Genomic DNA, 25,576 nt, shown 5'->3' on the forward strand with positions numbered 1-25,576 from the left:
ACTGCCTGTGCTTCTGGGGTCTTTTCCAAGAAGTCTTTGCCTGTGCCTATGTCTTGCAGGGTTTTTCCAATGCTCTCTAATAATTTGATGGTGTCAGGTCATAGATTTAGATCTTTAATCCATGTTGAGTGGATTTTTGTGTAAGGTGTAAGGTAGGGGTCTTGCTTCATACTTCCGCATGTGGAAATCCAGTTTTCCCAGCACCATTTATTGAATAGACTGTCCTTACTCCAGGAATTGGTTTTAGATCCTTGATCAAATATAAGTTGGCTGTAGATGTTTGGATTGATTTCTGGTGTTTCTATTCTGTTCCATTGCTCTATCCATCTGTTTCTGTACCAGTACCATGCTGTTTTGATTACAACTGCCCAATAGTATGTCCTGAAATCTGGTATTGCGATGCCTCCGGCTTTGTTTTTGTTGTACAAGATTGCTTTGGCTATTCGAGGTCTCCTGTGCCTCCATATGAACTTCAGCATCATTTTTTCCAGATCTGAGAAGAATGTCTTTGGTATTTTGATTGGTATTGCATTGAATGTATAAATTGCTTTTGGGAGAATGGACATTTTGATGATATTGATTCTTCCAATCCATGAGCATGGAAGATTTTTCCATTTTTTGGTATCCTCTTCTATTTCTTTCTTTAAGATTTGTAATTCTCATCGTAGAGATCTTTAATGTCCTTGGCTAAGTTTATTCCAAGGTATTTGATTGCTTTGGTGGTTATTGTAAATGGGATGGATCTTAGAAGTTCTTTCTCAGCTGTGACATTGCCTGTGTATACAAAGGCTGTTGATTTTTGTGCATTGATTTTATATCCTGCTACTTTGTCAAACTCTTCTATGAGTTCCAATAGTCTCTTAGTAGAGTTCTTTGGATCCCCTAAATAAAAAATCAAAGAATCATATCATCTGCAAAGAGGGATAGTTTGAGTTCTTCCTTCCCAATTTGTATCCCTTTAATTTCTTTTTCTTGCCTAATGGCTCTGGCTAAAACTTCCAGAACGATATTGAATTGCAGTGGTGAGAGTGGGCATCCCTGTCTGGTACCAGATCTCAGTGGAAATGCTTCCAACTTTTCCCCATTCAATAGGATGCTGGCCATGGGTTTTTCATAAATTGCCTTGATTGTGTTGAAGAATTTTCCTTCTATACCCAATTTGCTTAGAGTTTTCATCATGAAAGGGTGTTGAATTTTATCAAATGCTTTCTCTGCATCTATTGAGATAATCATATGGTTTTTCTTCTGCAGTTCGTTAATGTGGTGTATCACATTGATTGATTTGTGAACGTTGAACCATCCCTGCATACCAGGGATAAATCCCACTTGGTCTGGATGGATGATTTTTCTGATGTTCTGTTGCATTCTATTGGCCAGAATTTTATTGAGGATTTTTGCGTCTGTGTTCATCAGGGATATTGGTCTGTAATTTTCTTTCAATGCTGCATCTTTTTCTGGCTTAGGAATTAAGGTTATGCTGGCTTCATAGAATTTGGGAGGATTCCCTCTTTTTCGATTGTTCTGAATAGTTTGAGAAGAATTGGAGTTAGTTCTTCTTTAAGTGTCTGGTAGAATTCAGCAGTGAATCCATCTGGTCCTGGGCTTTTCTTTGTTGGGAGGGCCTTTATTACTGTTTCAATTTCTGTTTCAGTTATGGGTCTATTTAGGTTTTTGATGTCCTCATGGTTCAATTTAGGTAGATTGCATGTGTCCAGGAATCTATCCATTTCTGATAGATTTCCCTGTTTGCTGGCATACAACTCTTTGTAGTAATTTCTGATGGTTCTTTTTATTTCTGTGGTGTCTGTTGTTACGTTTCCTTTTTCATCTCCGACTTTATTGATTTGGGTCTTTTCTCTTCTTTTTTTATTTAGTTGGGCCAATGGTGTGTCAATTTTATTCATTTTTTCAAAAACCAGCTCCTCGTTTGGCTGATTTTTTGTAATTTTTTGGATTCAATCCTGTTGATTTCTTCTCTGATTTTAATTATTTCTCTTCTCCTACTAGATTGGGTCTGGTTTGCTGCAGTTTTTCTGGATCATTGAGATGCGTTGAAAGCTCATTTATTTGGTGCCTTTCCCATTTCTTGATGTAGGCCCCTATTGCTATAAACTTTCCTCTCAACACTGCTTTTGCCATATCCGATAAGTTTTGATATGTTGTGTTGTTATCCTCATTTACTTCCAGAAAGTTTTTGATTTTCTTTTGATTTCTTCTATGACCCATTGTTCATTCAGGAGCATGTTGTTCAGTCTCCATGTGTTTGCATACTCTTTAGGGATTCCTGAGTTGCTAATTTCCACCTTCATTCCACTGTAGTCTGAGAAGCTGCATGGTATGATTCTAATTCTTTTGAATTTGCTGGTTCTTGCTTTATGGCCTAGTATGTGGTCAATCCTAGAGAAGGTTCCATGTACTGCTGAGAAGAATGTAAATTCTTTAAATGTAGGATTGAAAGTTCTATGGATTTCTGTTAGATCCATTTGGGCTACAGTGTCGATTAAATCTGCTGTTTCCTTGTTGATCTTCTGTCCGGTTGTCTGTCTATTTCTGAGAGTGGAGTATTGACGTCCCCCAGTACTATTGTATTGGAATCTAAGTCTCCCTTTAGGTCCCTTAACAAATCTTTTAAATAAACCGGTGCCCTGTAATTAGGTGCATATACATTCATAATAGTTATATCTTCCTGTTGAATTGAACCCTTAATCATTATATAGTGCCCCTCTTTGTCTCTCTTAACAGTTTTTGTGTTAAAGTTTATTTTGTCTGATATTAATATGGCTATACCTGATTTTTTTTGTTCGTTTCTGTTAGCATGGAATATCTTTTTCCAACCTTTCACTTTCAGTCTGCATGCATCTTTGTTGGAAAGATGTGTTTCTCGTAGGCAACAAAAGATGGGTTTTGTTCCTTAATCCATTCAGCCAGTCTGTGTCTTTTAACTGGAGAGTTGAGGCCATTAACATTCAATGTGACTATTGATAAGTAGTAATGTTGCCATGCCATTTTCCCAAAGATATTTTCTAGTATATGCTTTGAGCTTCCTGTGATCTTTTACTGGGAGTTTTTCTTCCTTTGCCTTCTGTCATATTGATGGCCATGTTTCTGTTTTTCTGTGTGTAGCACATCTTTAAGGATTTTTTGCAGGGCTGGATGAGTGGCGACAAATTCTTTCAATGTCTGTTTGCTGTGAAAGGTCTTAATTTCACCTTCATTCACAGATGAGAGCTTTGCAGGATATAATATTCTGAGCTGGCAGTTTTTCTCTCTTAGTACCTGGGCTATATCTCGCCATTCCCTCTTAGCCTGTAGGGTTTTTGAAGAGAAGTCTGCTGTGAGTCCAATTGGAGATCCTCTGAGAGTAATCTCTCTTGCACATTTTAGGATCTTTTCTTTATGTTTCACTGTGGTGAGTTTGATTACAACGTGTCGTGGTGAGGATCTCTTTTGGTTATGTTTATTAGGGGTTCTATGAGCTTCCTGTACTAGGATTTCTCTGTCCTTCTCCAAACCCGGGAAATTTTCTGCTAGTATCTCACTAAAAAGACCTTCTAATCCTTTCTCTCTCTCCATGCCTTCAGGAACTCCTAGAACCTGAATGTTGGTTTTTTAATAGTATCCTGTATATTCCGAACAATATTTTTTAGATTTCTAATTTCCTCTTCTTTTCTTTGGTTTGACTGTATGCTTTCCTGTTCTCTGTCTTCTAAGTCCAATATTCTCTCTTCTGTTTCACTCATTCTGTTTTTAAGGCTCTCTAATGTGTTTGTCATTTGATCTATTGAATTCTTCATTTCATTATGATTTCTCTTCACTATCACAGTTTCTTGTTCTACTAGTTGTTTCATTTCATTTTGATTCCTGCTTAATATTTCATTTTCACTAGAGAGATTTTCTATCCTGTCTAGTAAGGATTTCTGTAGTTCAAGAATTTGTTTTTGAGAACTTCTTAATGTCCTTATCAATTTTTTGACATCCGTTTCTTGCATTTCTTGCATTTCTCATCATCTTCATAATCTTGAATTGGGGTGTCTTGTTCATTTAGGGGCATCATAATATCTTCCTTGCTGTTGTTTCCTCGGTTTCTGCGTTTGTTGCTTGGCATTGTTGGAGATACTCTTTGGTTTCTTTGCTATGGTGTTTTTTCTCGTTATACTATGACTCTAAATTAAGTGGACTGTCTGCTTTTGATGGCTCCTTAGAGGCATGTGATGGGTGTGGCTGGAGAGCTCTGTTTGTTTCTTCAGGGTTATTAAGGGTGTGCCAAAGGTGACTCACCCAGATTGTTCTCTCTCTCTCTCTCTCTCTCTCTCTCTCTCTCTCTCTTTTAACTCAGAAGGGAAGTAATTCTGCACAGCTGAGCAGAATTGAGGTTATTCAATGGCCCCTGTGGGTATAATATTTGTCTACTCTGCCCCAAGGACCACACAAAGGGTCTATGCAGTCTTCTGTGTGATCTGAAATTTCCCTGCAGTCTCCCACTGGGTTGCCAAGGTTAATGAGTTTGTGTACTCCGTGAATTCTCTCACACACCCTAAGATTTTCACAGTCTCAGTTCTTTAGCTCCACACCTTCACTAGGTCCTAACCTCCTGTTATTTCTCCCCACCAGAGTCAGGTTTTTCTGCTTGGTTGATGGCAGTTGCCACTTTATGTATGTCCAAAATGGCACCTGCTCTTTGTCTTGCTTGCCTTTGTAGGCTGAGTGGAGAGAGAGGCTCATGTCCATACCCGTCCCTTTTATTTATTTATTTTTTTTTTTTCTTTCCTCTAGTTAGCCTGGTGAACTTTCCCCAGTGGGGTTTCAATCCTCGTTCCCTCTAGACTCTTTCTGCCATTTCCCCTCCAATGTCTCGGGCTACTGACCTCACCTCCCCTTCCAGTGCTGGTGCATAGACTCCATGACTGGGCTCCCGAGCCGTGGGCATCCTTGCTCTCCCTGTAGGTCCTCCGTGTCACATCCACTAGATCTGGAAGAGTTTCCTCTGCAATTTTTTTCCTGAGCCTTTCCCTGAAACTACAGTAACTCCACTTTTATTAAAGTATCTTTTCCCAGACTATCAGTGCGCACCCTCACTATTTTGCCATCTTGGCTCTGCCCTGAATTCTGTAATTAACACACAATTATTCTTAGGTGTTTAAATTTAGCTGAAAAGTGATCCCTGTTAAATATAAGAGTGGGAATAAGAGAGGGAGGAGATGTACAATTTGGGACATGCTCAATCTGACTTGCCACAAATGGTAGAGTTAGAAACATACCAGGGGATTCCAATCCAATCCCATCAAGGTGGCATGTACCAATGCCATCTCACTAGTCCAAGTGATCAATTTCAGTTCACAATTGATCATAATGATAGGTCTAAGAGTCAAAGGAATCACATAAACAAGACTAGTGTCTGCTAATACTAACTGATAGAATAAAAAAGGGAGAGAGTGATCCAACATGGGAAGTGGGATACACAGCAGACTCATAGAATGGCAGATGTCCTAAATAGCACTCTGGCCTCAGAATCAGCCCTTAAGGCATTTGGATCTGGCTGAAGAGCCCATGAGAGTATTTTAGGTATGGAAAACCAAGACGCTTTGGCAAAGAAAAAAAAGGAAGAAAGAAAGAAAGAAAGAGACCTAAATGAAAGATCTCTGTGAGTGAGATCCCAGTGGAAAGAACAGGGACATCAAAGAAGGAGGTACCTTTCTCTGAAGGGAGGAGGAACTTCCACTTTGACTGTGACCCTGTCGGAATAAGATTGAAGTTGGCGAACTCAAAAGGCTTCCATAGCTTTGGCACCTCATGACAAGAGCCTAGGGTGATTACTGATGCCATAAATGAGAGTGTCAATTTGTTAAGTCAACAACAGGAGTCACTGTGCACTTACTCCTTACGTAGGATCTCTGTCCTTAATGTGTTGTACAATGTGATTTAATGCTATAACTAGTACTCAAACAGTATTTTACACTTTGTGTTTTGGTGTGGGTGCAAACTCTTGAAATCTTTACTTAATACATATTAAATTGATCTTCTGTATATAAAGAGAATTGAAAATGAAAAAAAAAAGAGTAACAACTGGGAAAAAGAAGCTACCACTACAATCTTTAAAAAAAGTACTATCTTCCTTTTTCTCCTTAAATTTTACTTATTTTAAAGATGGAGTGGTAGAGAGAGACAGGGACATACATACTGATCTTCCATCTGCTGGTTCACTCCTCAAATGCCTGTAACAGCCAAAGCCAAGAGCCTGCAACTCGGTCCAGGTCTCCTATTTGTGTGGCAGGGACCCATGCAGTTGAACCATCATCTGCTTCTTCCCAGGGTGTGCATTAGCACGGAGCTGGATCAGAAGCAGAGGAACTGGGACGCAAACTAGACCCTGTGTTATGGGATGCAGGTGTCCAAAGCTACGACTAAACTCTGGGCCAAATACCACCCCAACAAAGAGTGTTTTGTTTTGAACAAAAATTCTGCGATAGGCTATTGACACTGAGCCTGCACTGGTTGTGAATAAATTAATGATAGGAAGCAGGGAAGGTGTGTGGTAGGAGCGTGGTGCTGAAGAGAACTATTGCTTTTGGGTTGGTTGGGGTTAGCAGTCTGGAAGGTTAACGCTTGAAAATGGCACAATGGCCCTAGTTGCTCATGATGGAGTCGAGGTGTTTTTTTTTTTGACAGGCAGAGTAGACAGTGAAAAAGAGAGACAGAGAGAGAAAGGTCTTCCTTCCATTGGTTCACCCCCAAATGGCCGCTGCGGCTGGCACAGTGATCCGAAGCTAGGAGCCAGGTGCTTCTCTTGGTCTCCCATGTGGGTGCAGGGCCCGAGCACTTGGGCCATCCTCCACTGCCTTCCTGGGCCACAGCAGAGAGCTGGACTGGAAGAGGAACAACAGGGACAGAATCCAGCACCCCAACCGGGACTAGAACCTGGGGTGCTGGTGCCACAGGTGGAAGATTAGCCTAGTGAGCTGTGGCGCTGGCTGGATTTGAGGTTTTAACATGCGTTCAGGAATAAAAAGACACAGTCATTCTGCTGGTTTTGCTTGCAGCTGTTAACTGATTAATCTTCTCCTCCATCCTCTGGCTCTTGTAATTAAATTTGGGACATTCAGAATTTTTTGTTAATCAGACACTAGAATATAGAATGGTATAAAGATTGGGAATATGAGTGCTAAAGTCAGATAAGCCTATGTACACTCTGGTTCTGTACTTTATTTGCTGTGTGACTTTCAGCTAGTCACTTAACTTCTGTGTGCCTCATATTACTAGCTTGTAAAATGCAGATGATACTGGCTGCCTGAAAGATCTATTCTGGTAACACAGTACCTGGTACATGAAGAATCTTCAATAGCATGGAAGTCTATAAACTGGATGAACACTTGCACATAAGCAAATGAGAGCTGTCAAAGAATGTCCATTACTTCTTTGTTTGCACTGGAGAAAAAGTTAGAAACAGCTCAATTTTATTTTTTTGGAAATCTTTTATTTAATGAATACAAATTTCATAGATGTAGCTTTAGGAATATAGTGGTTTTTCCCCCCATACCCGCCCTCCCACCCCTCCACTCTTGTCCCACCTCCTACTCCCTCTCCCATTCTATTCTTCATTAAGATTCATTTTAATTATCTTTATATACAGAAGACCAACTCTGTACTAAGTAAAGATTTTAACAGTTTGCACCCACACAAAGTGTAAAGTACTGTTTGAAGACAAGTTTTACAGTTAATTCTCATAGTACAACTCATTAAGGATAGAGGTCCTACATGGGGAGTAGGTGCAGTGTGACTCCTGTTGCTGATTTAACAATTGACACTCTTATTTATAATGTCAGTGATCACCCAAAACTCTTGTCATGAGCTGCTAAGGCTATGAAAGTCTTTTGAGTTCACAAACTCCATCAGTATTTAGACAAGGCCATAAGCAAATAGGAAGTTCTCTCCTCCCTTCAGAGAAAGGTACCTCTTTCTTTCTGCTGGGATCTCACTCACAGAGATCTTTCATGTAGATTATTTTTTGCTACAGTGTCTAGATGCTCTCATAAAAATCATGGATTTTTAGCCAGATCTGAATGTCTTAAGGGCTGATTCTGAGGTCAGAGTGCGTTTAGGGTGTTTGTCATTCTGTGAATTTGCTGTGTGGCCTGCTTCCCATGTTGGATCATTCTATCCTTTTTAATTCTTTCTATTATTATTACCAGACACTTTGTCTTATTTATGTGATCCCTTTAATACTTAATCCTATCTATATGATGAGTTACACACATAATATTATCACTTTAACATATAAGATGGCATTAGTACCATCCAAAAAACAGCTTAATTTTTAAAACACATTGTGTTACTTATATAGTGGATTACTGTACAGAGAGTAAAATTAATGAACTAAGTCTCTTGTTTCAGCATTAATAACATTAAAAGCAAGTTTCAGAATATTACATATACCGATAGCACTCATGTTACAGAAAACAATACACACAAAGTGTTACCATATATTATTTATGAAGGCATGTGTTCTGATTCTCTATCACTTTATAGCCATCCACCTGAAAACATAGTGGTTGGAATCAACAAACATTTAATTTGCCTACAATTCTGCAGCTGGGGCTCAGCTGCTGGGCATTCAACTTAGTGTTGCTAATCTCTTGGTGGCTGATGGGTTAGCTGAAGTTGGGGGCTTTAGGGGCTTGGGGGCAGGCTCCTCTCTCTCTCCATGTGGCCTCCACTCCATGCAGTCTCTCAGATGGACCGGATTTCTTAGATGGTGGCTTCAGGACTCCCAAGAGTGCAGAAGCAGAAGCAGCCAGGCATTCTTAAAGCTTAGGCATGGAATTGCCCCACTATTTGTTCCACCAATCACATTCCAACTCTGGGCAAAGGGGAAGGAACTACTGAATGCTGTGAATTCCAGATGTGTCGTTCCTTGGAGGCAACCAATATCCCCGTAATATGAATGTGTGTGTTTGAGTGTGTAATGGATGTAAAATAACATGAACAGGATACACAATACCCTGAAACTCATGATAGTAGTTGCTGATGTGTAGGGAGGAGCAGTCATGTGAGTGAGAAAAGGATTTTCAGTATTTCTTTAAAAATTCAGTCTGATATATGAGAACCATAGCAACACTACCCTTCATAATTTTCAAACTAAATTTCATAACATACAGAGAAATTTAGAATAATAACATAATATAAAAAAGAACAAAATATTATATTTTGCAACAAAATGGATGTAACTGGAAACCATTATGTATAGTGAAATAAGTCACTCCTGGTGCCTTTCTCTGAAGGGAGGAAGGAACCTCCACTGTGATACGGCCTTGACTAAACAAGTTCAGAGTTGGTGAACTCAAGGGGCTTCCATAGCCTAGATAGCTCATGGCAAGAGTCTCGGGTGATTGCTGACGTCATAAATAAGAGTGCCAATTGTTAAATCAACAACGGAAGTCACTGGGTACATGCTCCCCACGTGGGATCTCTGTCCTTAATGTGTTTTACTATGAAACTTAAAAACACTACTAGTCGAACAGTACCCTATACCTTGTGCAGTTGTGGGAGTGCAGCCTGTTGAAATCTTGCTTAGTATATACTAAGTTGATCTTCAATATATGAAGGTAATTGAAAATGAAACTCGATAAAGGGCGGGATGGGAGAGGGAAAGGGAGAGGGGAGGGCCACGGGAGGGAGGGAGGTTGTGTGTGGGGGTAAGCCACAACAATATAAAAGTTGCACTTTGTAAATTCACATTTATTAAATAAAAAAAGTGAAAAAAAAGAAATGTCACTCCTAAAAAGACTAATATCACGTTTTCTGTGATATGTGGTAATTAATATAGAATACAAAAATATATAGGAATGAAACGGACATCTTGTGATTTGTTTTTTCTCTTTATACTCCTGTGGAACTGTTGTCTCTACTTTTTCTTGTTGAATATTATGGTTAGTGATGTATTAAGGCTATGTTTATAGAGTGGATTGAGATTATCTTTTTGCAAAAATTAAAGAAGGGGGGTCTTGGGGGTGAGTATGGTTATATTAGAATTTTATCTATGAAATACATTAATCTGGTCTCTTTACATTAATAAAAATTTAAAATCAAAGATATAAAGCAATGCTTGCAAAGCAGCCAGTTGAGACTCTTCCAGATTTAAGTCCCCACTTTGGCTCCTGAGTGGACTGTCCAAGCAGACTCCTGATTTCCAGTAGGCGGCGTGACACTGAATGTGCTGTGGTGCGACGGTGAGAGCAAACGTGACCACAATTGTTCAGCTCCTTCACGATTTCCCTTCATCATTGAAGGAGAGTACAGAGCAGCATTGCAGGGGCTGGAGTTGTCCACTGGGCTGTTACAAGTATGGAGATAAGGGCTGCAAACATCAGTGAAAGCTGTGGAAGACATGTGCTGTAGTCAGCCCTAGGTGATTGGTCTATTTGGACAAGCGGACCAGATGGCTCGGGATTCAAAGGGTCAGAGAAATGGCTTTGGAGAGTGGAAACCCAAAGGTCTTTAAGAAAAGCCTACTGGAGTGTTGAAGAGCCATAAAAACCTTTGAACAACAGCAAGTAATTTGAAATTGCATCTGAATGAAACATCAGGTTTTTATTGAAAAAATATTGCAAGCTTTGACTCTGTTACTAGTCTATTTCATATTCCAACTGGCTAAGGCTTTGGCCCTAAAGCCACGAGAAGAGAAAGTGTTTCTTCCACTTTGGCACCAAATGCTTGGGTCACAGTCTGAGAAGTGACTTAGTCAGTTGTGACTTGCCCAAACAGTTCAGACTGGGGCTGACTCACGGATGGCCTGTTTTATTAAGCATGGTTATGTAGCTAACCCGAAGGGAATACTCCCCGGGTGATGTCACAGTCTCACGACATCACCTCTCATGGCCCTGGTGTACCTGAAGGTTGGGACGGTAACTGTGCACAGTGGGGAGGACATCCACACGCGCCAGGCAGGTGGGGCAGCAGGTGCTGCGCTCCCAGACTGGGGAACAGGAAGCTTTAGCAGGGAAGTGGAGGGAGTTGAAACAGTAGCTAATGCTTCACCAGAGACATCCCACTGCAAGAGGGCCTTGTGTAACTCCCCTAACGGTTTGTATTCATGTCCTGCTGTCCGACACAGGCCTGGGGCAGCCTTGAGGCTGCTCGTGACTTAACACTTAGTAAAGAATGGACAAAGAGGACAGCGGTCAGATCAGTGCCAACAACGTGTGGAGCTGGGGGTGGAGGACCACGTCCCATGCCGGGGTCTGAGGCCATTTCTATAGAGTTTTTATATGGGTAGTGAAGTTAAAATGACGTGATACTATCTGAATATAACAAAGTAGCAGGGGCTGGTGCTGTGGTGTAGCTGGTGAAGCTGCCACTGTGTCACTGGTGTCCCCCTATGGGTGCCCATTTGGTTCGAATCCAGCTGCTCCACTTCTGATCCAGCTCCCTGCTAACGCGTGTGGGAAAGCAGTAGAAGGCGGCCCATGTGCTTGGGCCCCCTGACCCACGTGGGAGACCCAGAAGCTCCTGGCTCCTCCTAGCTTTGGCCTGGCCCAGCTCCAGCTGTTGTGGTCATTTGGGGAGTAAACCAGCAGATGGAAGATTCTTTGTCTCTCTTTAATTCTGCCTTTCCATTGGAAGTGGAGCACCTGGGACTCAAACTGGTGTTAATATGGGATGCCGGCACTGAGGACGGGGGCTGCACACAGTGCTGGCCCCATACATCTTTTTTCTTTCTTTCTTTTTTAAAGAAACAAATTGTGACCTTAAATACATGATTAAAGTCAATGATCTCTAAACATTTTTGGTTGTGTAAGGAATAACTCCTTCACCATCTTAGATCTTCTAAAAGTAGCCCTAACATATAGAATTTTTGAATTTATAAACTATACATTTATAGTGTGCAAACTGAATTGAAATTCTAACGTCTTTCTATGCCTCAGTGGATCAACTTGTACATATTTTGGACTGCATGAATTCCTTTGCCTGCCACCAAACCCCTAAAATTTTATTTATTGATTAAAAATGCTACGTAACTAAGGAAAGACATTTTTAGATATTCTCATAATTCTAATCACAGGAAAGGACATCAACTAATTTTCTGAGTTCAATCTTTGCAATCTTCCACATACAGCGTGAGTATTGCATTCTCCCCAGGAAGTTTCTGGATATAAAAGGCTGCATTTAAGAATGGTGGCAGCCTGCCTCCTTAGTGCAGTGGGCAGTCTGAAGAAGGATGGCCAGGGGTTGCCTGCGTCTAACCAACATGCTCTTGACTTTCCTGATTGTCTCTGACCCTCGCTGGTGCTCAGGATGATGGAGACCCCTCTGCCCGGATCTCCTGCACCTTTCTGGAAGGCTGATGTGAACAGGATTTATTTCTGGCCTGTTCTTGACACTTGCTGTCCCCGATCATCCTCATTATCTTCTGAGTCATCTCACCTGAAGGTCTGGGAGACCTGCTTCATTTCGGGAACTGCGCACAATTGCACATAGGTAAATAATGCTTTTATTCTCCTCTGATCTCATAAAAGTAGAATTGTGACTCAGTTACATTCTCCAGAGAACCGAAGTTATACTCACACGCGTCCAAGCAAGGAGTCAGTGGGATAAACAGTGTGGGGTTGCTAAGCAACCCAGTACACATTTCATTAGTTGCACCCAAGGCACTGTTTGCTCTTAGTGCGTCTGATAAATGGGGGGTGTCAGATTGAAATCCCTGGGGGTTGGGGACAGTGAGGTCCACCAGGGGCATATGTGGCATCTTTCGGTTTCAACCTCTTACTCCCCTTTCTCCTTTCAAATCCCTTTGGATCTGTTTCACACTTGCGGGTTAGGAGAGCAGTAATTAGAAGTGAGAAGGGGAGAGGGGCCTGAGGCTGTTGAGCTGCTGAGCTCTGAGCGTGTCAGTCAGCTGAGATAGGGACATTTGAGTTTCACTTGTGTGTGTGCCCACAGAAGAATTCAGCTCTACCATCACCGGCAGCTGAGTTCTCCTGCTTCTTTGGGTTCTGGCTTAAATAGCACTTTTTGTCAAATGCCACCCAAGGCTGGATTCTTTCTCACCCACCCCCTAGCAGCTCAAGTCTTAGTCAATCAGATTATGCTTGCTGGGATTTTGGGTCGTGATCGGGTGACACAAAGACCAGAGATGGCTGGAATTCAATTCCCGTTTGCAGAGGCAGGGGCTGTTGTCTCTCCGAAGGCTTGTTCCTTCTACTTGGTGTCTGGAATCTTTTAGGGGGGTTCCTTGCTATTTTCTGAGCTGCTTCCGCCAGCCTTTCTTGTGCCTGAGTCCCTGTGGGCTTCCCCCCACCCCAACTATACTCTTCCAGGGACTCCTTTTTGCCCAAATTAGAACTAGGTCCTGGGCTTCACCCAAGAATCATGAATGAACCATTCTCCCGTGAGCTCCCAAGAGTATATGAATTAGTTTCTTATGGGTCCGGTAATGCGTTATTATAGCTTTTAAGGGTTAGAACAACACAAATAGATTCTGTAACCATTCTAGAGAGTCCAGAAGTCTGAAATCAGTATCATCAGGCTGCAGTCAGGGTGTCGGCAGGGCCTGCTCCATCCAGAGACTCTAAAGAGGATCAATCCATTCCCTACCTCCTGTAGCTTCTGTCTTCCTGAGGTTGCTGGCATTCCTAGGCTTGTGGCTGCATCACCCCATTCTCTGCCTCTGTAGTCACATTGCCTTTTCTTCCATCTGTGTCAAATCTCCTCTGGCCTCATTTTTTAAAAAAAAAATTTAAGATAGTTACATGGGGAGGGGGAAGGGGAGAGAGAGAGATATTGATATAGATCTTCCATCTACTGGTTTACATCTCAAATGGCTGCAACAGCTTGACCCAGCCAGGCAGAATCCAAGAGCCAAGAGCTTCATCCAGGTCTCCCTTGTGGGTGTCAGGGGCCTAAGCATCCAGGCTATCCCTCACTGCTGTCCCTGGTGGCTTCGCAGGGAGCTGAATTGGAAGTGGGGCCTCTAGGACATGAACCGGCACCCACGGGGGATGGCGGCATCACAGGTGCTGGTGTACCCTGTGCCACAACACTGGCCCCTGACCTCCATTTTATAAGGCCACCTATGACTGCCACCATGATAATCCATTTTAAGATCATTAAGTTAGTCCCAGATGCAGAGACATCTCTCTTTTCAGCAAGTGAGGTAACATTCACAGTTTCAGGGCTGGGATATGGGTACTTTTGGGGGTCATGGTCCAGCCAGGTCTTGTACCATTAGCTTATTCCTGTGTCGCTCTGGTGGCTGCTTTACTAGTCTGTCCCTAGTAGACTGTAAACCCCTGGAGTTCAGCAGCAATTTGCCTGGCCTCTCCCTTACCCCTGAAGCTAAGCTTCTGGTGGGCATACAACAATGTTCACTGAGTCAGTCCATCAACAAATTGAAGGTGCAATTATATTGAGTCTTTTTTTTTTAGGACAAGTTCTGAAATGTAAAAATTCGGGACAAATCTTCTCTTGTAATAGGCATGCTGCTAGCAATAGCATTTCTGCTTCATAGAGTCAGTCTGCTTTTGAACTTCTAATGACTCTCATTTGCTGGAGGATGAAGTCAGCAGACATGAAGCCCGAGGACCACTATCCACCTCTGAGAGCAGCTCTGCTGTTTTTTTCTCATTAGCCCAAGCACTGCCTTAGAATCCCTGACGTGGGACTCGAGGCAGCTTCCGCCTGTTCAGTGAGGATGACCTACAAGATAAAAATTTTTATCTCATCGCGGTCAGAAGGTAAGACACCAGGCTCCGCTCCCGGCTTGGTAGCCACTTTCTCTTGCCTTATTTCCGATGCTAACTCTTCAATTAGGGTGAAGCACGTCACGTTTCTGCATTCCAAGTTCACGCTGTTCTTCCCTCTCTCCTACGCTGGAAGAAGCCCCCATCAGGTTCCAAAGCAAGTCTCCACTTCAAACAGAAGAGATTTTTCTTTAACCTTGACACATATAATCATTTCTTTTCAAGCTGCCAAGTGCAATTTGTTTTCTTCCCAGATCTCCAATTAAAATCAGCATCTACTTACCCCAGTAAGGTTTCTTTTCTTACTCCATCATTGACATTTGATTTATTATCATCTCTCCCCAAAATACAATACGTTAAATCTTTCAGTTCTTTTCTGGGTTTCAAAAGGAGACTCATGACCGCATCTAGTGGCTCCCTCAATCACTGACGGTGCTGCTGTGTACCTACTTCCTCCATCATGTCTGGCGAGGGAGACTGCTCCAGGTGTGCCTGCCTGATCGGCTGTAACCTGAACTCCATTTCTGGGCCAAGCTGGAAGGGTCCACAAGCCTCTGAGCTCTGCCTTCCCCACAAGGTGATTTCAATGGCAATGCGAGCGACAACCATTGTGATGAAAAGAGCTTAGTCACCATCGGTACACTCGCTCTTTGCTTTCAGTGTGGGAATGCAGCGCAGGCTTCCTTACGTGTCGTCTGCTGCTTTATGTGCCACTGAGCCCGCCTAACCTTGGAGAAATGACAGTAGAAGTAAATCACAAAGCTATCATCTGGGTTCGGGCATGGTTTGCGGTTGTGAGATACATAGTATTCAACAGCCCCAGACCGGAATGTACCATCGATCCTATAGAAGGATGAGCCTTGGCCGTGCCGTAGCTCACTAGGCTAATCCTCCACCTGCGGCGCCGGCACCCTGGGTTCTAGTCCCTATCGGAGCGCCGGATTCTGTCCTGGTTGCTCCTCTTCCAGTCCAGCTCTCTGCTGTGGCCCGGGAGTGCAGTGGAGGATGGCCCAAGTGCTTGGGCCCTGCACCCGCATGGGAGACCAGGAGGAAGCACCTGGCTCCTGGCTTTGGATCGGCACAGTGCGCCGGCTGTAGCGGCCACTTGGGGGGTGAACCAACAGAAAAGGAACACCTTTCTCTCTGTCTCTCCCTCTCTCTCTCTCACTGCCTAACTCTGCCTGTCCAAAAAAAAGAAGGATGAGCCTTACACGGGAACTCATACTGTAAGTCTGCTTGTGAAACGAACAAACACTTTTTTTATTGAAGAGGGAGATACATACACACACACACACACACACAGCTTCCATCTGCTGCTTCACTCTCCAAATACCTGCAACACCCAGGGCTTGGCCAACCCAGAGTCAAAAGCCTGCATCTCAGTCTGGGTCTCCCATACGTGTCATGGGGACCCAAGTACTTGAACCATCAACTTCTAGGGTGTGCATGAGCAGGAGGCTGGAATGGGAAGTGGAGCTGGGTCCTGAACCAGGCACTATGATATGGGATGGAGGCGTCCCGAGTGGTGTCTGTCATAGCAAGCATGTTTTGATTGTATGTTAGACATCACCCAAGGCTGCTGTAGTTTGAATGTAGTTTTTTCCTTGTAATTGCTGATTTCTCTGGGTTTGATTCTGCAGCTTTAACACAACATGGCTGGCTATTCATAGTGACGTGTCAATGATGGGGTAGTCAGACTCGGGCAGAAGTGGCTGTAACGGTTGATGATGGGAATCTAGGCTGTGAAGACTCTCATTCGTCCAAAGGTGCAGTTTCAGTGTGTGCTTCTTCACATTGTAGGCGGTAGGATCAGGGTCATGAGAGGTGCACCATGTCCTTCTCATGGCGTGTGGAATCTATCATGAGGGCCTTAAGGCATTGGGAGCAGCCTCGTGTGACATCCCATAGACTGTCCCCTGGGTCAGCCTGTCCCATCCCGAGCCCCTCTCCTCCCTCCCTTCCCCTTTGCCGGTGTGTCTCTAGATCTTCGGGCTGAGAGCGCCACATCTTTCACATCAACCACAAGTAAGGCAACATATGATAACGTTTTCATATGTTTGCAAATTTTATAAAAATCCTTTATAGATCCCAATGTTGGAAAGACTGAGTAAATGATAATGATCTTTTTTTTTTTATTAATGCCTGGAGTATTCATTTTTTTAAAAACTGGAGGCGAAATTCATCTGTCACCTTTTATCAAATCCCCTGGTGAGTTCAACTTCTCTAACACACGGACAAGTTTCACGTGACTGTGAAAATATTGTCAACTCCTGTCTCCAGACCTCCAGAGAAACAGAGACCAACCTGGCTTTTGTCATCTTCCTTTCCTCTCTTCTTTTGATGGCAGTGTTGATGAGGAAAAAAACTGAATATATCCATGGGATCAAAGAAAGGCATGCACGACCCTGGGCTGGAAGCCACTGTGGGTAACAGCGCAGGACAGACCTCCTTAAATGACTTGTGTCCGAAGACAGACAAGAGCATAAGATTTTCTAAGCAATGCTGTTGCTTAGAGATGGCAAAAAACTCTAACATAATCAAAATAATGTTTTAAAGTAAAAACTGTTTTAAAGTAAAAATGGCAAAGAAAAGTCTCCCTGATGTAGACGCTTGAGTGAATGTTCTGTGCCCCCATCTTCTGGGGGGTGGGGAAGTGCTTAGCTTCTGCAGTTACCCTCCCCACACCAGCTTAGAAAGCATAAATACTGCTTGTCCGCCAGGCCAGAACTGGATCCGTTAGAAATCAGATCCCTGCTCTATTATTTGCCTTGCAGCGTGAAAATATGACCCCATTGCCAGTGTGTAGGTTGTTCTCTAGTGCACAGTGCCAACCGTGTGACATTTGTGCTGAGTTTATGGACAGAAATGCCTGTCGGGGCAGCTTCCCATCAGTGCAGACCGTGGCAAGGCCTCTCGGCTCCAGCAAGTGGCCACTTAGGTTCTCCAGGGCCCATCCGGATAGGGTGTGGAGGGCTGCAGTCCTCGGATGCCTGGTGTGTCACTCTTGGTTGCAGCCACACACAAACATCTGGTCAAGGCTTGGAGGCCAGCTGGGAGCACTGATGGCTGTGGTTTAGAACCAATAACAGATGCCCTTCAGTTAAAAAAAAAAAAGCTATTTTGCACAGCCCCCCACCCCCATTATGTGGTTTCAGGAAGGGATGACTGTTCTCAGACAAAAACTTCTTCCTGTCAAATGTTGGATTTGTAAAGAAGACGTGACAAGAGAAAAGACCTTGGGGCCTCAGGGTCTGACTTCCCACAGACCCCAGTGGCTGAGTGATGCCAGCAAGGACAGCTCTTTGAGGAGCAAGGGTTAGTAGTGGTTCAAGTGTGGGGGCAGGGCAAGTACACATGAGTACAAGTACATGTAAGTACCCATAAACAGGAGGAGATTCTTTCAGAATACCCAATCCTCCTTTCTCACCAGAGTAATAACAATGGGGGGCAATCAGGAGCATATGATTAAAAAAAAAAACAAAAACGATTTAGGGGCCGGCACCATGGCTCACTTGGTTAATCCTCTGCCTGTGTCGCTGGCATCCCATATCGGCGCCAGGTTCTAGTTCCGGTTGCTCCTCTTGCAATCCAGCTCTCTGCTATGGCCCGGGAGTCCAGTGGAGGATGGCCCAAGTCCTTGGGCCCTGCACCTGCATGGGAGACCAGGAGAAGCACCTGGCTCCTGGCTTCGGATCAGTGCAGCGCTGGCCCTAGCGGCCGTTTGGGGGGTGAACCAACGGAAAGAAGATCTTTCTCTCTGTCTCTCTCTCACTGTCTATCTGTCAAATAATAATAAAAAGTACGATTTATTTTATTTATTTGACAGAGTGACAGGGAGATCTTCCATCCCCTGGTTCACTCCCCAAATGGCCTCAACAACCAGGGCTGGTCCAGGCTGATGTCAGGAGCCTGGAATTCCCTGGGCCACCTTCTGTTGCATTCCCAGGCATATTAGCAGGAAGCTGAATTGGAAGTTGAGTAGCCAGGACTTGAACCAGCATTCTCATATGGGATGCTGTTGTTGCATGTGGTAGCTTAACCCCTTGTGCCACACAGTGGCCTTGGGGCATATAGTTCTTTAAAAGCCTTATTGAGGCATCATTTACATATCAAAAACCCACCCACCCATTTTAAGTGCACACACAATTCAATGAATATGAGTACTTGTACAGCTACCATCACAATCTTATTCTAAATGATTTCCAGCACCTTGTGCCAATTTTGCCTCTCTCCTGGTTCCCACCTCTGAAGCTGTAAGCTACTTAATCTGGGATTGATCTCTATAGATTTGTCTTTTCTGGGCCTTTCAGATAAATGGAATCACGCAGCATGTGGTCTTTAACGGCTGGCTTCTTTCACTTAGCGCGTTGTTCTTGAGATTAATGCACATCGTAGTATGTCTGAGTCCTTTGTTCCTTTTCGTGGCCTTTAAACAGCTGCTCAGCCTCCTGATTGAAGATTACCATACGTACACTGTTTAGAAATGGTCAGCTTCGGGGTCAGCGCTGCAGCGTAGCAGGTCAAGCCACCACCTGTGACATCAGCATCCCATACGGGCACTCATTTTAGTCCCGTCTGCTCCATTTCTGATCTGGCTCTCTGCTGACATGCCTGGGAAAGCAGCAGAAGATGGCCCCAGTATCTGGGCCCCGATCACCCACATGGGAAACCCAGAAGAAGCTCTGGGCTCCTTGCTTTGGGCTGGCCTAGCTCTGGACGTTGTGGCCATCTGGGGAGTGAACCAGTAGATGGAAGATCTCCTGCTCTCTCTCTCTCTCTGTAACTTTGTCTTCCAAATAAATAAGCAAATAAATAAAACTTAAAAAGAGAACACACTTCCAACTGCAAGAAGACTTAGTAAAGGGATCTTAGCCTTGACTGAAGTCCTCAGACAAGGGATGACGTGTGCTGAGTGCCACATCTCCCCATGGTGCAGCCAGCCCAGCAGCGCCGCCTCCCCCAGGCCGACCCTTCTCTCCCCACTGCTCCACGCCAGTTTGTCCTTGGAACTCCGGCTTGGGTGAGTGGGCTTGCCTTCTGCCACCTCTTTCAGGGGCCTGTGATTTGTCTTTGGTCCGGGCCTCCCAGGCCTCTGTCATACAGATTGTTGTAGTCTTTTTCAACTCTTCTCTCCCTCTGCATCTGTGTCTTTACCCATTTCTCAGAATGGCACTCCCAGCTTCCCAGAGGGTCCAAGAGGCCGTGACTGGATTTTTTGCCTTCCTGTCCTGTCTCACGTGTGTTGGGGTGACTTGTGTTCTGGGCTAGCACAGCCTACCTTCTGAAGAGGCTTCCAGAGCACCAGGCCTTCCAGCTGGGAGAGGAAGGATCCAGCCTTCTCCTTACCTCACCCCATCGAATAGATTCCCTCCGGCCCTGGACAGGGATGGGCTGTTTTCCTGGCATCCACATGGCCCACGCGTGGCCTGTGCGCTGCTTCCTGCTTTGAGCTTCCTTTTCCTTCTGGGTGCTTAGAATCTCAGGATCCCAGAAAGACACAGGGGGAAGGCTCCTTAGGGCTTCTCTTCTTCAGCATCGTCCTTTTCCAGGTGCCAAAACACCCCTGGGGCTGAAGTGCCTTCTGACAGATGTGGGCCCCCCCCACCTGCCCCGTGTGTGTCTGTGTGTGTGTGTGTGTGTGTGACACCTCAACCTTGTAGGAGAAACAGAAGTGCAGGAGTGAAAGAGCATCGAACCTGCAGAACGCCGAGAGCCACCAGTGGTGTAGCGATAGCCGGGAGGAGAGCATCACGTGCAGGGGCAGTGGATTCCCAGCCGGCCCCTGGCGCACACTCACCTGGCTCAGAGGAGCAATGAGCGGGAGACAGGTGGGTCGCACATGACCATTGCAAAGGAAGAAAAGATTCTGGGTGGCTTCTGGATACTGCGTCTGATGCAGTCCTGGCACACGGCGAGAGTTCTCAATAAACATTTGTTGACAGACTCAAGTGGGATTGCAACAGGGAGGCAGGCTCCAAAGCAGGCTGCGACATGTGGGTTTGTGGCACATTTCCGCTGGTCCTGGCGTGCAGGCCTCCCCGTGCAGGGCTGTGTGCTTCCCGTTAGTGAAGAAGCAGTAAACACCCACCTGCTGCACAGGCAGCTGAGTTCAATTCCGCAGTCCAGACACCCTGAGTGCACCCTCCTTAGGCTTCCTCCCGAGACAGTGAAGTCCAAAGGGAACACCATGTCTCGGGGGGTCTGGCGTCTAATCTTTGTGGAACTGGAGCAAGGAGTAGCGCTAGCGCTTCACAGCTTGTAGAACAACCTCACAGCGCCTTCTCTTGTGGTTCCCTCAGCAACCCTGTCAACCCGGGGCTCCCGAGAACAAACATCAGGAGGCCTACGCCCAGGTCCGCGCCTGGTTTCTGCCTGCTCTGAGTTCTCACAGGCCTGGCCAGCCTGTGACATGTCCAGGGCGCCCTGAACAATTTACAGCGGCATTGCCAGCAGAGCCTCTCCTGGGTGCTGCTGCTTTGTCACTGTCTCCCCTGGAGGAGTTTCCCCTGGGGTTTGGGCCCCCCGCCGCCACCCTGGCTTCCCTGGGGAGATGTTCTGTGCCCAAGGGCCCATGACTCATGAGCTACAGGAAGTTCTTGGCATGCTCCCTGCACGCCGAGAGACAACAAATGGCTCAGAAGCCATGCTCGGGGGAAGGAGAAGGGCACAGAGAGTGGCAGTGAAGTGCCCTGGTGGAAAACACCTTTCCAGCCCCTGCGGAGGTCTGCCCTGGTCTGGCAGACCCGGGGACCCCATGTGGAACTGTGGGCCAGTCGGAGTGCGTGTGGGGTCTCAAATGCCCGTCTGCCTTCTGGTATTCACATCTTCCTGTCTGGGCTAAGTGTCCAGACTTCTGCATCCCAGTGGGCTGCTTTTTTTTGTTGTTTTAAATGTATTTATTTATTTCAAGGCAGAGAGAGAGATCGATCCTATCTGCTGGTTCGCTCCACAGTGGGTGAAACAACTGGGGCCGGGCCAGGTTGTAGCCAGGAACTGGGAACTGCATCTGGGTCTCTCGCACACAAATGGCCTGGACCCGACTACCTGAGCCATCAGTGCTGCCCCCCCGGTGTGCGTTAGCAGGAAACTGGAGTCGGGAGCGGAGGCAGGACTCAAACCCAGGCGTGTCCCAAGTGGCGTGTTTACCACCACACCAGACCCGCAACACGCCCTGCACGCGGGCCTCAGTCTGTCCTCTCCAAAACGCTGCTGTGGATTTGCTCCCACTCGCCCTCGTTGTACGACTCAGTCCGCGTTCCCTCGTGGGCTCGATCTCGGCCAGCACCGAGCAGGAAAGCAGCTGGCTCTGCCCAGCCGAGTGGTCTTCCCAGAGCTGTTCTTTGAGGGGCCGTTTACCATGCGGTCACGTTTCCCAGACAGTGTTCTGTGCACAGCATGGGCGGGGCTCTGGGACACAGTGCAAGCGAGGAATGATTGTTCTCTACGCTCGTGGGGCTTCTGAGGGGCTGTTTAGGGGGCAGGATGACTGCCTTCTCCCCCACTGTTCCCAGAGTACTCATCATGATTCCAAGTGCACATGCGTTTTCTAACGTCTGTGGATGACAGAGAACACACGATATTTTTCCGTGTCTGGCTTATTTCTCTTAATGTGGTGATTTTCAGTCCCATCCATTTTCCTGCAAATGTCGGGATTTCATTCATTTATTAGGACTGAATATTCCGTCGTGTCTATGTGCCACATTTTCTTTACTCATTCATCTGTTGGTGGACACCTGGGTTGATTCCATACCTCGGCTGTTGTGCACAGTGCAGCAATGAAAAGGGGGAGTGTAGAGGTCCCTCTGGTTCTGTTTCCTTCATGGTGATTTCATTTCCTGCCTAGGAGGGGGAGAGCTGGGTCACATGTAGATCCATTTTTTTTTAGTTTTTTGAGGCACCCCCATAATATTCTCCATAAAGGCTATATAATTTGAATTTCCATCAACAGTGGATAAGGATTCCTTTTTCTCCACATCCAGCCCAGTGTTTGTTATTTTTTGTCTTTTTGATAATAGCCATTTAATTTCACTGGAATGAAATGATACCTCATTGGGATTTTGGGTTACATTTCCCTGATGTCTACTGATACTAGACATTTTTTCCATGTATTTGTTGACTGTATTTCTTCTTTTAAGAACTGTCTGTTTAGATCTGTTGCCCATGTCTTAGCTGGATTTCTATTTTGTTGTTGTTGAACTCTTTGCATTCTTTGTATATTCTAGATATTAATCCCTCGCCAGATACATACTTTGCAAATATTTTCCTCATTTGGTCAGTTGTCTCTTCACTCTTGTTTCCTTTGCTGTATGGAAGCTTCTTTCTTTTTTTTAAGAGATTTATTTGAAAGTCAGAGTTGCATAGAGAGAGAAGGAGAGGTAGAGAGAAAGAGAGGTAGAGAGGTAGAAAGGTAGAGAGAGAGAGAGAGATTGAGAGAGAGAGGTAGAGAGGTCTTCCATCCACTGGTTCACTCCCCAATTGGCTGCAATGGCTGGAGCTGCGCAGATCCGAAGCCAGGAGCCAGGAGCTTCTTCTGCGTCTTCGCACATGGGTGCAGGGGCTCAAGGACTTGGGCTATCTTCTACTGCTTTCCCAGGCCATAGCAGAGAGCTGGATCAGAAGTGGAGCAGCTGAGGCCGGCGCAGTGGGGCAGTAGGTTAATCCTCCACCTGTGGCGCCGGCATCCCATATGGGCACCGGTTCTAGTCCCGGCTGCTCCTCTTCTGATCCAGCTCTCTACTGTGGCCTGGGAAAGCAGTACAACATAGCCCAAGTCCCTGGGCCCTTGCACCCACATGGGAGATTGGGGAGAAGCACCTGGCTCCTGGCTTTGGATCAGCTTAGCTCTGGCCGTTGTGGCAATTTGGGGAGTGAACCAAAGGAAGGAAGACCTTTCTCTCTGTCTTTCCCTCTTACTTTCTGTAATTCTACCTCTCAAATAAATAAATAAAATCTTAAAAAAAAAAAAAAAAGGAGTAGCCGGTCTCGAACCGGCGCCCATATGGGATGCCGGCATTGCAGGCGGCGGCTTAGCTACACCACAGCACTGGCCTATGGAAACTTCTTAGTTTTGTATATTGCCATTTGTCTAGTTTTGCTTTTGTTGCCTGTGCTTCTGGGGGTCTTATCTGAAATTTACTTGCCTATATCAACGTCTTGAAGTGTTTTTCATATGTTTTCTTTTAGTAAGTCCTAGTTTTAGGTCTTACATTTAGATCTTTGATCGATTTTGAATTGGTTTCTGTGAGAAATTGGGGGAGGATTTGATCTGCACATGAGGATATCCAGTTTCCCCAGCATTTTTCAGAGTACGTTTTTGGCACCAACATCGAGAATCTGTTGGTTGTAGATGTGTGGATGGATTTCTGGAATCTCTGTTCTTGGACTATGTGTCTGTTTTTATGTCAGTACCATACATTCTTGGTTACAGTAGCTCTGTCGTATGTCTTGAGATAAGACTGTGCACTGCAAAGCCTCCAGCTTTGTTCTTTCTGTTCAAGTGTGCTTTGGCTTTTTGGGGTCTCCTGTGCTTCCACGTGAATTTTACCATTTTTTCCCCTAGTTCTGTAGAGAATGTCGTGGCATGTCGATGGGGATCACACTGGACCCATGGATCTCTCTATCTGGGAGGCAACACCCTTTCCAGAAACCCCTCTGCACCTGCTCCCCAGCAGCCTTCCCCTCAGGACCCCCTGCTCAGGGCTGGGGAGGGCCAGGGCCAGGGCCAGGGCTTGCTCGCTCTCCCGGGGAGGCTGCAGCGGTCTCAGGTGAGTTCAGCCGTGGCTCTGGGCTGGCAAAGTGACCGCGTGCACAACCTGCCCCATCTGCCTCCCTAACATCAAGGCGGCCTCAGTCCAGACTTTTTTCACCTCAGTATCCCAATCCCGACCTCCTATGTTTCTTCCAGGACAAGGCTGGGTTTCTTTTTAGTATAAGACACATAAAGTTTAACCTCTCTACTGAAGATAGCTCTCTTGTAGCCTGGAGCTTCTGTAACAGTGGCACATGTGGACCCCAGTTTGAGAGACCTAGGACAGGTGCTCAATAAATGTTAAGTAATATTTCTGTTAAAATACATTGCAGGATTCATGGAAGAGCTTTTTGAAAAGCAGAAGGGCTCCAACAGAAAACTGTGACCTCCCCAGCTTTCTTGGCTGGAGCTGGGGGCGGCAGCTGTGGTCACGGAGCCGGGGTCTTCCTCAGATGTGGGGTGTGATGGGCACAGGCAGTCTGATTATCAGTAACCACCACCCTGACCCACTCTGCCCCAGGCAATGAGCAGTGACGACACCCCTCACACCATTTCTGAGTGGGGGACTCCATGCCTTGAAGCCTCCTGGGTAGCTATCTCATGATGGAGTCCTTTAAAGATTTAAAAATTGCTTTTACTGAGCCCTCACTATGCCTTGAGCTCTGACCCCTAGCAGGGACCCTGGGAGATGCTATTACAAAGGTTTCTCTCATTTTATGTGAGCGGGAAGTTCAAAGCTAATTAGGATGAGCATCCTGACTCAGGTTGCTCCCCTTGTAAGGGGCAGAGCTAGAGCTGGGCCTCGAGTGTGGCTCTGGAGCCCCCTGATCCCCAGCAAAGCCCCCCACACCCACCGCACAACTCCCTCCTCCTCTTTGGTTGCCCACTGTGCCTCCATGTTGGAATGGCCACCACACGGTCTCTGCAGATTTGATTACAGGCACACTTGGACAGCCTGTGGTTTTATTCTTGTTGCATGAACGAGGCCTTGTACAAGACCTTTCCCATCTAGGGTCGTGGGACAAAGGCACCATAGCCTCTCTTTCCCCCATGTGCTCCTGCTGTCTGGGCTGCCATGCTATGGGTAAGCCCTGGC

The sequence above is a fragment of the Lepus europaeus genome, chromosome 4 (assembly GCF_033115175.1).
Source record: "Lepus europaeus isolate LE1 chromosome 4, mLepTim1.pri, whole genome shotgun sequence".
In the NCBI taxonomy this organism is placed as follows: domain Eukaryota; kingdom Metazoa; phylum Chordata; class Mammalia; order Lagomorpha; family Leporidae; genus Lepus; species Lepus europaeus.